Source organism: Silene latifolia, chromosome 1 (assembly GCF_048544455.1).
Source record: "Silene latifolia isolate original U9 population chromosome 1, ASM4854445v1, whole genome shotgun sequence".
Classification (NCBI taxonomy): domain Eukaryota; kingdom Viridiplantae; phylum Streptophyta; class Magnoliopsida; order Caryophyllales; family Caryophyllaceae; genus Silene; species Silene latifolia.
In genome coordinates, this window is record NC_133526.1 from 62,421,094 (window position 1) to 62,431,846 (window position 10,753).

Here is a 10,753-nt window from a genome sequence, read left to right on the forward strand (position 1 = left end):
GTTTTGTAGGGTCTTGCAACAATTGTCAAGATGATTAGCCTAGCACTTCTCATAAGTCCTAGCATATTAGAAAATATTAGTTTTGAGTAACTTCTTACTATAACTAGGTATCTTCAAACTTCTTATTTCTCTTCAAGCTTAATTAGCTTAAGATCTTCATAAATCCTTACGTGTTTTCGAACTTCAATATGTGCAACTTCTTGTCACATAACAGAGTGTTCTGTCAAACACTACAATAGCTCATTAGTACTCCTCGAGAATTCATGACGATTCTTCTATGGCTTGCCTATGACTCATCATGCTCTTAAGCATATGATTCATTATTGGACATGTGCATGATTATTCTAATGGCGGAAACATTAGTAATCTTTAATCATGTGATCAACCATTCATAGGTTCAATGAATGACCATGACTGCTTATGGTAATTCCATTTTCATTGATATGAACAACCTACGTATCTTGTTGATTCGATGTGTATATCTCAATACCTATCCATCATCCCATGATGTGATTGGATTCATCATAGTCCATTTTCATCCAGAATTGAAAAATCAAACATATCTTTGTGAAAGATAGTACCAGCTCGTCATTCTCAATGAGTAATGAGTTATATATATTTCAAGGTGATTGCTCCCACTAAATTCCATGTGAAACACATGACAATTTCAAACTCCCACTCAATTCCACATGTTTCGTAATTGACTACTCAATCGAAACATTTCAAGAATTGAAATACATTTTGCTTTGCCAAGTGATTAAGATTAAAACCATATATGTTCCCAACATATCTTTTCAAAATACCTATTTAGAAAAGGTTTCAATCTTAAACTTATGGAAAGAGATTTTTAATCTCTAACTCATTCATTTCATAATGATGCGTAGCAATGTCATTAATTAAATGTGAATTTCATTTAATACACGTCTTTCTCAAAATACCCTTTTTCGGAAGGAGGTTTAACCATTTTATTTTCATAATGAGGTTAAGTGATGACACTAGCATGGTTAACAATTAACTTAGCTCTTGTAGATATCGGCATATCTTTCTTTGCAACTTTTAGTTATAAATCTCATTTATTTTCAAGGATGCAACTTTGTTTCATTTAGGCTCTTAAGTAAATATCAATATTGAAATTCTTGGTCAAATGTTGTACATAAACTAGCCAAATCGTTTGTTAAGACTTTTCTTCCAAAACTTTCTTTTGGTCTCCTCGTGTAGTTATCTTGAGAACATATTCTTTTGATTAGTACACTTGGTCTCATACTTCATGTAGATCTCATCTATTCGAGACCATAGATCTAATCTATTCGTGTATACTTTTTATTTAGGTATACAAATCATTCTTTCTTTCGTAGATCTCATTTACTCAAGTATACAAATTATCTTTGCATTCATTGTGTCTTCATTTTTCTCCCACTCTATCTTTAGAATAAATACACTAGATATTCAAAGATAGCTTATATGACACAAATAATGATTTTGAAGTAGAGGGAAGACTATCTCATAGATTGACTAATAGATTTAGATTTGATGAGTGTACTTGGTAATTGACATTCCTTTAGGAGAGTTCATAAACTCAACATCACTTTATAATTGATCATACACAAGCCTTGAGCTTGTGGACATATAATGAATCTCATCATTATAGTTGTCTATTGGATCACTTTAAGTAGATGATCATAGGTTTCTATGTGCAAGCATATAAAGACGAATTTTTAGAACAAAGAAATACGATAAAAGGGGTGACTTGGGTTGCAAACCAAGCCACCAATATCCAAAATACAACCATTGTTTAGAAAGGATCCAAAATCCATTTCCATGTCGAACACGGAAATCAAAAAGTTCTAAAAATCCGAAACATAACTTAAAATAAAACAATAATAAAAATCCAAGCTTCATGGAAGCTACTCCTAGCTCCTTGATGATTTCTCAAGCTTGCTTTTCCTTTCCCTTGTTTTGCTTGGAGGAGGCCCTATTTACAATAAAAAGGGGATACATTATCACAACTTTGTATCAAAATACCATAGTTGAATTAGAAACATAAAAGAAAGGATAGTCATTCATTTACCTACTTGAGTGATTTTTCCAACTTTGATGTCACCAAGATACTTGGAACAATTCCTTTTCCAATGTCCAACACCATTACAATAACGACATTTGTCAAGAGGACCCTTCTTGGTCTTGAAAGTGCTAGCTTTAAAAGTCTTAGCCTTGGTGGACATGGGAGCTTGCCTCTTACCCTTTTTCCCATTCTTTTTGAACTTCCCTTTGCTCTTAGTGCTTATATTAAGCACATCCTTAGGTGGGTTAACATTTAACCCCATGTCTCTTTCGGCTTGCACAAGTAACTTGTGCAACTCTTTAAGAGACACGTCCTTGTCTTGCATGTTAAAATTCACCCGGAATTGAATATACGCTTTGACTTTGGATAAGGAGTGTAGAATCCTATCTACAATGAGCTCTTTGGGGATTTCAACTTTTTGAATCTTCAAAGTCTCGACTAACTCCAACAATTTGAGCACGTGAGGGCTAACCTTTTGGCCCTGCTTGAAATCGAGATCAAAGAATGCCGAGGCCGCCTCATATTGTACGATCCTCAGAGTTTGTGAAAACATTGGCACAAGTTTGGAATAGATTTCATTAGCGGTGCCCATTTTAAAGGCTTTCCTTTGGAGATCCGCCTCCATCGCAATAATTAACACATTTTTCATTGCGGCGGACTCTTTGTGGTAAGCCTCATATGCTTCCTTAGTGGCGGCACTCGACCTAGCATTAGGTTCGGGTGGAGAGGCCTCGGTGAGGTAACGAAGCTTGTCATCACCTTGGGCGGCTAATTTGAGTTGGGCATCCCAATCGGAGAAATTTGACCCATTCTTTTCAAGTTTACAATGATCCATGAAGGATCGGAGCCATGAAGCATTAGTGAGAGGTGTGGCGTTGGTGTTTGGTGCGGCCATTTGTTATGAGAAATAAAAGTGGTCTACAAAATAGAAGGAATAAAACATTTGTCGTTTTTAATATCATACTTGTAAATAAATTAACAAGATATGCACATTTATATAGTGACCTCTACCCAACTATTATAAATGATTCCAAGATCCAAATTCATATTAACTTGGGCACGGTGTGGCCGATGAATCCCTCATCAATATAACTCGGTGGATGAACTCTTTAATCGATTCTACTTTTCTCTTGGTCGATAAAATTACATTAACATTTATCTTTAGCCCGGAACACATGCAACTACGGTCACGAATACTTCCGTTGAGTTCAATCCAAATTTCGAATAAATGTGTCCATGATCCAAACCCACATTAACTTGGGCACGGTGTGGCCGATGAATCCCTCATCAACATGAATTCGGTGGATAGACATTTATCACCCACTTCCCCTACGTAACAAGGTTTGTACCCCGGTGTGGCCGAGTGCACTCCCTCACGAAATAGGTTTTCATGGTTTCTACTTTTTGGTAAGGCTAAGTCTCAATTGTTTATTTTTAGCGAGAGGTCATGTCAATTTATTATCTATCACGTTTTAAGTGAACTAAAGCGGTGAATTACGATGATTGTAATTGATACGGTCGATAAACTCGATTAAAATGATAATGCATGTTTTAGTTATGGCGATTTAGCGATGCATGCAACATATAAATAAAATGCAAAGCATAAATAAATCCTAGTATGGCCTTCCTAAAATAGTAAATCTAATAAATTATTACAAATTCGGAAACCAACTCCTTTGGTCCCTTGAACTTCGGTCTTGGCACGCATTTCAAGGCAACACTTTCTTTAATGGATCGCCTTCTCGAGTGGCACCGTCTTCAAGGAACTCCGGAATAATTAAATTACATAATAAATTACATAATTTCCTATTATACATTTGTAATTAAAAATAAAAATAAATCTATTAAATTACAAAACGGTGATACGAGATCACAATAAATTACAACCGAATCGATATTCCCATACATTTCGGGCAATATCAATTAAAACTAAGGCCATACTAAGTAAAATTACATAATTCAATAATTACATAAAATTAAAATATGACGATCATAAATAAAATGCAGCATTATAATATGTATGAACATGCCCAATTTTATGCTAAATCGCCTTTAAGGAGCCAATATCGTATATTAATTGGTTTTTACGGATTTGCGTGATTTAACCTTTTATAATCACAATTATTACATAAATTCATATTTATGTACAAGTTAATTACCCTAACCAACTTAGGACTCAAATTTAGTCTCCACTAACATATTGACAATAATTAACATATATTTCTTAATATTGTTCATTAATGGGCTTAAAATACAAAATTATGTCATACACTTCAAAATAAATCATAAAAATTTCAAATAATTTCAAAATTTGAAATTTAAACTCATCAACATTCTGGAAAAATACCATGACACTCATAATGTTCAAAAACTTAGGTTAAAAATTTCGAAAATTTATCAAGAAGAAAAAAAAACAAAGTTGTGGTTTATCCGATTTATCAATTATTACCATAAAATATGAGAAAAATTATTTTTATTAACTTTTCACTTTTAGATCTGAAATATATGATAAAATGCAACATGTGACGTTTTTCCTTAGTCATGAAGTATGTTTTAGCAATTTTTACTAATTAAAGTCACTATTTATGTGATTTTTCATCAAAAATTCATAAATCATGCATAAAGACTTCATTATAGCCAAATATTTTACATACATCTTGTAAAATTGCATGTGACAGCATACTAAATGTCTATGACCAGATTCAAAATATAACTCATATTAATCTATTTAACCATTTAAATACGATTTTAACTTGACAAATCCATATTTCGACCATAACAACTCATTTTATTATGAAACTTTACAGGCCATCAGTAGATAATCTATGCGAAAACATATCCAAAAACCACTAAAAAAATCAAAGTTTAGCTATTTTTAGTCCAAAAAAGACATTTTAATCATAAAAATCACATTTTAATGACATTATTATTAATAATGAACAATAAAATCCATAAATAAACCAAAATATCCTAAAAACATTTTAGGACCAGAAACTTTAACATGCATAATAAATTTCGTGATATATCATAATAAACACAAATTTATAAGTTTTGTTTGTTAATCGTATTACTCGGAAAAACAATAACCGATTTGCATGCAAACAACCTAAGGCTCTGATACCACTTGTTAGAAATTATTAATCTCATTATTACGATATATTCATATATGTGATAATCTATTTAGTCATAAAATAAATTGTGATCTTATGCATGCAAACATAATTAGAAAAGGGAAGAAATCGTCATTCTTACTATGGTTATTTCGGATTTAGGGCACAAGTGAGTTCTCCTTCTCACTTGTTCTTGAGCTTTCCTTGGAAATGGAAGAACAAGGATTCAAAGATAGAATCCCTTCCAAAGATGTGTACCCAAGATAACCTCTTAAAAACTAATGTTATTTGAACTAGAACAATATTAATTATATTAAAATTGACCCAAAATATTGTTTTTGGTCTCTTGCTTTTCGGTCAAGAGAAGAGGGAAGAAGAAGTAATTTTCTCTCTAAAAATTCTATAAGTTCTAGATGTGAAAAAGAATGAATGAATAAACCATTCCATTGTAGTGTATATTAGGGAAATTATAGAGAAAAACCCTTGACCTTTTGCTCTAGGAAAACCGGATAGGGGGTGGGAAAAGGGGCCAATGTATGACCAAGATGCTCTTCACAAAAACAACTAGGTGTGCATGGCTATCATTTAGGTTAATGATTATGATCCTTTTATATGTTATAAAACATAATACAAACCCCAACCCACCTCATTATTTCGGTATATATTGTGTAAAATGGAAAATCCATTTTACACATTATTTTGTCAATTTGTCACATGTAACATGTTCCATGACATTATGTATATAAAATGTATTTTTAACAATTAAAAATCAACATATTAATAAAATATGTCACTTATAAAGTTAACCTAGTAATTCATAATTACTTGTACCGTAATGGGTTCCGAGATCATAAATTACAACATTCTGTATTTATAATAATCTATTCATTCCGTTTCAATTGTTTCCGTAAAAAACAATTTCATCCAAGTAATAAAACAATTCGATTACTTAGACCGTATCTAATTTAATCAAATTACAATGAGACACGTAAATATTACTTCCAAAATCGTCCGTCAATTTTAAGTAATTTAATTAACCCGTATCGTTATACGATCAATTAAATAATCAATTAAGAGTGTTACCCTTTAGGTAGTATGACCTAAGGGGATCAACTGATCACCACCGTCGCACGACAGTAATGTCAAACTCTAGTCAGCCAATCATTACCGATATGTGTGGACAAGTTGACTGTAAAATATTACTTCCCACATGTATTCTTGAAATGAGACTTAAACATGTGATCATCATGATCGGCAATTGTGATCGCATTATTGTCGAAGGACACATATTCCAACAAAACAAACAACCAAGCCAATCATCCAATAATCATAAATTCAATAACAATGTTAATAATGACAACACATCAGTCACTATTATCTTAACTCAATTAAAGAGGCAACTGAATAGGAAAACCCTACCTTTTCGCTATTCCATGAAAGTGCGTCCAACATACAACCCAAGCAAGACTCCATGACGAGTCCTACAAGTAACAACCATATCCTATCACTAGACTATTCAAGATCTATTGAAAGATAACGACTAAACACAAACTCACCTTGAGACGCAAACCGATGTCGACGACGGCGAGAACCCGACTCGATGATTTCATGCATAAACCATCTCCCTTCTTGGTTATTGTCCAAGATCATATGAGAAGTATAGGGTGATATGAGAGGATTGGGAGAGAGAGAGAGAGAGAGAGAGAGAGAGAGATTAGGTTTAGAAAGAGAAAGGACCCTTCGAAAATGACTTAGGTTTATGATTCCACGTTTTATAATAACATGCGGACTGACGAAGTACTCGGTCGAGTATGGACTTACTCGGCTGAGTACGCCCCACTCAGTCGTGTATCTTAACTACTCGGCCGAGTGGCCCCAGCTAGGTCGAGTAACAAGCTACGTTGGCCAACTAATCTCTCCCGTCTCCCTTTTTAAGGCTTTCCTTTGGTCAATAGGCCAGTCAACGGGTCCCTAACAGGGCGGTTATTTCACCGATGACCCACTCGGTCGAGTATCGTCAACGGGTCCCTAACAGGGCGGTTATTACACCGATGACCCACTCGGTCGAGTATCGTCAACGGGTCCCTAACAGGGCGCTTATTACACTGATGACCCACTCGGTCGAGTATCCCCCACTCGACTGAGTTCCCTATACTCAGAAACCTGTGGTATTACAGATGGAAAATACCTTTGAAGTGGTGTGGTGTTCCGAAGAGCTAAAGGTAGAGCAAGCCACCTTCTATCATGGGGGTAAAGTGGGTGTGTGGTGGTACAAGGAGAGAGAAGCTATGAAGTCTTACTATAGGAGCGAAGGAGAGGCTGTCATCCTTTACGGGAACTTCAAGGCCGAGGTGAAGGACGAGTTCATTCCCGAACACTTTCGGAGCAAGCTCTGAGATGAGTTTGATAACTTCGTGATTACCGAGGCGATGACCGTGCAAGAGTACTATGTCAAGTTCAATGAATTTCTTACCTATGTGGAGGACCTCTATCTTAGCCAACAACTCTTGGCTCTTAAGTTTGAGAAAGGACTAACCTTGAAAGTTCTTGAGGAGATTCCAGCGGGCCTGTTGACGGATGTGAATGATTAGGGAGGCTAAGGAGAGGACCAGGGAAAAGAAAAGGGCCGACAGTGAATGGAGTGGATCCCACTAAAAGAAGCTCAATTTTCATCAATCGAAGTCATACTCGGTAAAACCTCACATGGGCGGTTATGCAAAGTCGAGTGGGAATGGAGGGAGGGCCGCTGGTGACGGCGGAGGTTTTAGATGTTATAAATGTGTGTAACATCCCCTTCTTACCCAGCCAAGGTAATGGGAGGATGTTACTATCTCGGTTTCTCGAGGTGGTGAATCGGAGTTGCAATTAAACATTTAATATATATAAATTACTTAGTGATTTATATAACCATGAATGAATAAATTAAATAAATGATACAACAGGTGACTACTACTCTTCTAATTGAGTGACACTCGGCTCCAAATCCAAGGCTCGTCCCGTCTCCCATGTGACACCAAAATAACCTGTACTCAACCTGCTCCCCATATGATCGGAAATATCATATGGATCGACACAGGCCACCCCGGAAATAGGTGATAATTTACACACAACCCAAACACGTCAGTTCAATAAATAAACATGACACTTGATACCATATGTAAGTATGCAATATGCTAATGAAATGCATAACTGATGACTATACAATACCACGCTGGTACCGGGACACGCCCAGCCGTACCCACAACCACACCGGTGCTAGGGACACGCCCACGACACCACACCTCACAAATGGGTATTCAGGATACGCCCATGGTACCGGATCCAGAAGCCAACTGGATCCCCTGCTAGATGTCGTGCCTCAACCACACGAGTCCCTCCGTACTCAAGTCATTAATGTGCACATCCCTCTTGGATTGGGAAGCTCCAAGAGGCGACTCAAGCATAAGACGGTCTCCCAACCGCCTTACGTCTCCTCAATCAACCAAGTATCACCACCACAATGCTACTAATAACCACATATATCACAATATGCATCACAATGAATATAAAGTGTAACTCTTTCACATTAACATGATTAACCAATATGACCTAAAGACATGTACTCATAACCATACCGACTCTTCATGTCGCCTTACCTCATTATAATGCCAAGATACAACCTCCACATATTATGAGTCTTAACAACGAATGTCAACTATCATTTAATCGTGCAACTACGGTGTTCATATGAGACCAACACTACTACACAGTACCATGTCACAAAGAACACCCAACAGCATTATAAAGCCAACACTCATAATCCACAAAATCATATTATAATGCAACAACAATACAATAATGACACATGCAACCATTTATACTTATTGGAACCGAGTAGCATTAACCTATCTTTTAGCATACTCCATAAGCCACTTGAAACCACCAAGTATACATCTCATAAAACCGTCTGATCCTACATAATTACATAATAACTATCACAAAACATTCCATAACAACTAATAATACTAATTAACCACCTTAATTAGTGAAAACCCTAATTAATTATAACACAACCTACTAGAGAAATTAAGGTCTACTAAATAAGAATAAGGGAGAAAGGTTAAGGATAAACTTACAAACGCTAACAAATGAGCAAGAGCATGAAATGGAAGTCAAATATTCAAATGTGAGAGCTATATCTTTGTGGATAGTGCTTGTGATGTTTAGAGATGTTTTTAGAGAGTAGAATGGAAAAGGTGGGAGTGTTTTTAGGGGAGGAAATCTGAAAAATAAGGATTAGAAAGTGATAGGCTACCGACCACAATCTCATGCAAATGCTGGACAGCGACAGGGCACTCGATCGAGTGCCCAATTCACTCGGTTGAGTAAAGCTTCACTTGGTCGGGTGAACCGCCACTCGGTCGAGTGACTCTACATTAGAATATTTCACAAAGTTACAGGTCTCACTCGGTCGATTGAGCTCTACTCGGTCGAGTACTCGGTTTACTCGACCGAGTATAGGTTTTATAAACTATGACGTATTACACTATGGTAGCCTTGGCCACAAAATAAATGAATGTACTAAGGCCAGAAGGGGGTCCAACCGGAGCAACTCGAGATTTTGGACCACTCAAAGGAACCCGAATTCGAACTTCAATGGCGGATATAGACGTGAAAACTTCAACCGGGGAGCGTCATCACAAAGGCCAAGCTACAATCGAAGTCAAGCCTCGGAAGCTAGACCTACTACTTCGGCAAGTATCGTGCAAGGGGCGCCAAAGGCTAGTGGCAAACTATTTGCCATGGAAGAGCAAAGTGCTGAGGAGGATGCTCACATGGTTTCGGGTAATTTTCTTGTCAACTTGCAACCTTGTTTTATTTTATTTGACTCGAGGGCTAAGCATTCTTTCGTATCTATGAGTTATGTGTCAAACCTAGGTTTGAGGGATGGTGAGTTGGTAAGTGACAATGTAGTGTTACCGTTGCGAGAGTATGTAGTGTGTTCAAGGTTGTTTAAAGAAGTGTCGGTCATGATCGAAGAAGTGAACTTTCCGGTCAATCTTTTTAAGTTTCCTTTAGAGGGGTTGGAAGTGATTTTGGGAATGAATTGGTTAAGTAAGCACTAGGCCAACATAGATTGCCATCAAAACAAGATAGATTTAAAAGGACACAAGGGTATTAGAGTGCCGTATAAAGGTTTCGTAACCCAAAGTCAAACTCATTACGGTGATGACTTTAAGGTCGTGTTTAAAGAAATATTGCCCTATGATTTTGTGTCATGTATGAGACACTGGGTAGAGGGACCCCAAGCCCAAGACATAACAGTGGTGGGAGAGTTTGTGGATGTATTTCCGGAGGAGTTCTCCGGATTACCTCCACCAAGAGAGATCGAATTTAGTGTAGACTTTAAACCGGGAGCGGGACCAATATCAAAGGCCCCGTACCATATGGGTCTAAAGGAGTTGGAGGAGTTGAAGAAGCAACTATGTGAGTTGTTTGATAAGGGGCACATTAGACCAAGTTTTTCGCTATGGGGAGCACCCGTACTCTTTGTGAAGAAGAAGGATGATAGCATGAGGCTATATATTGATTATCGAGAATT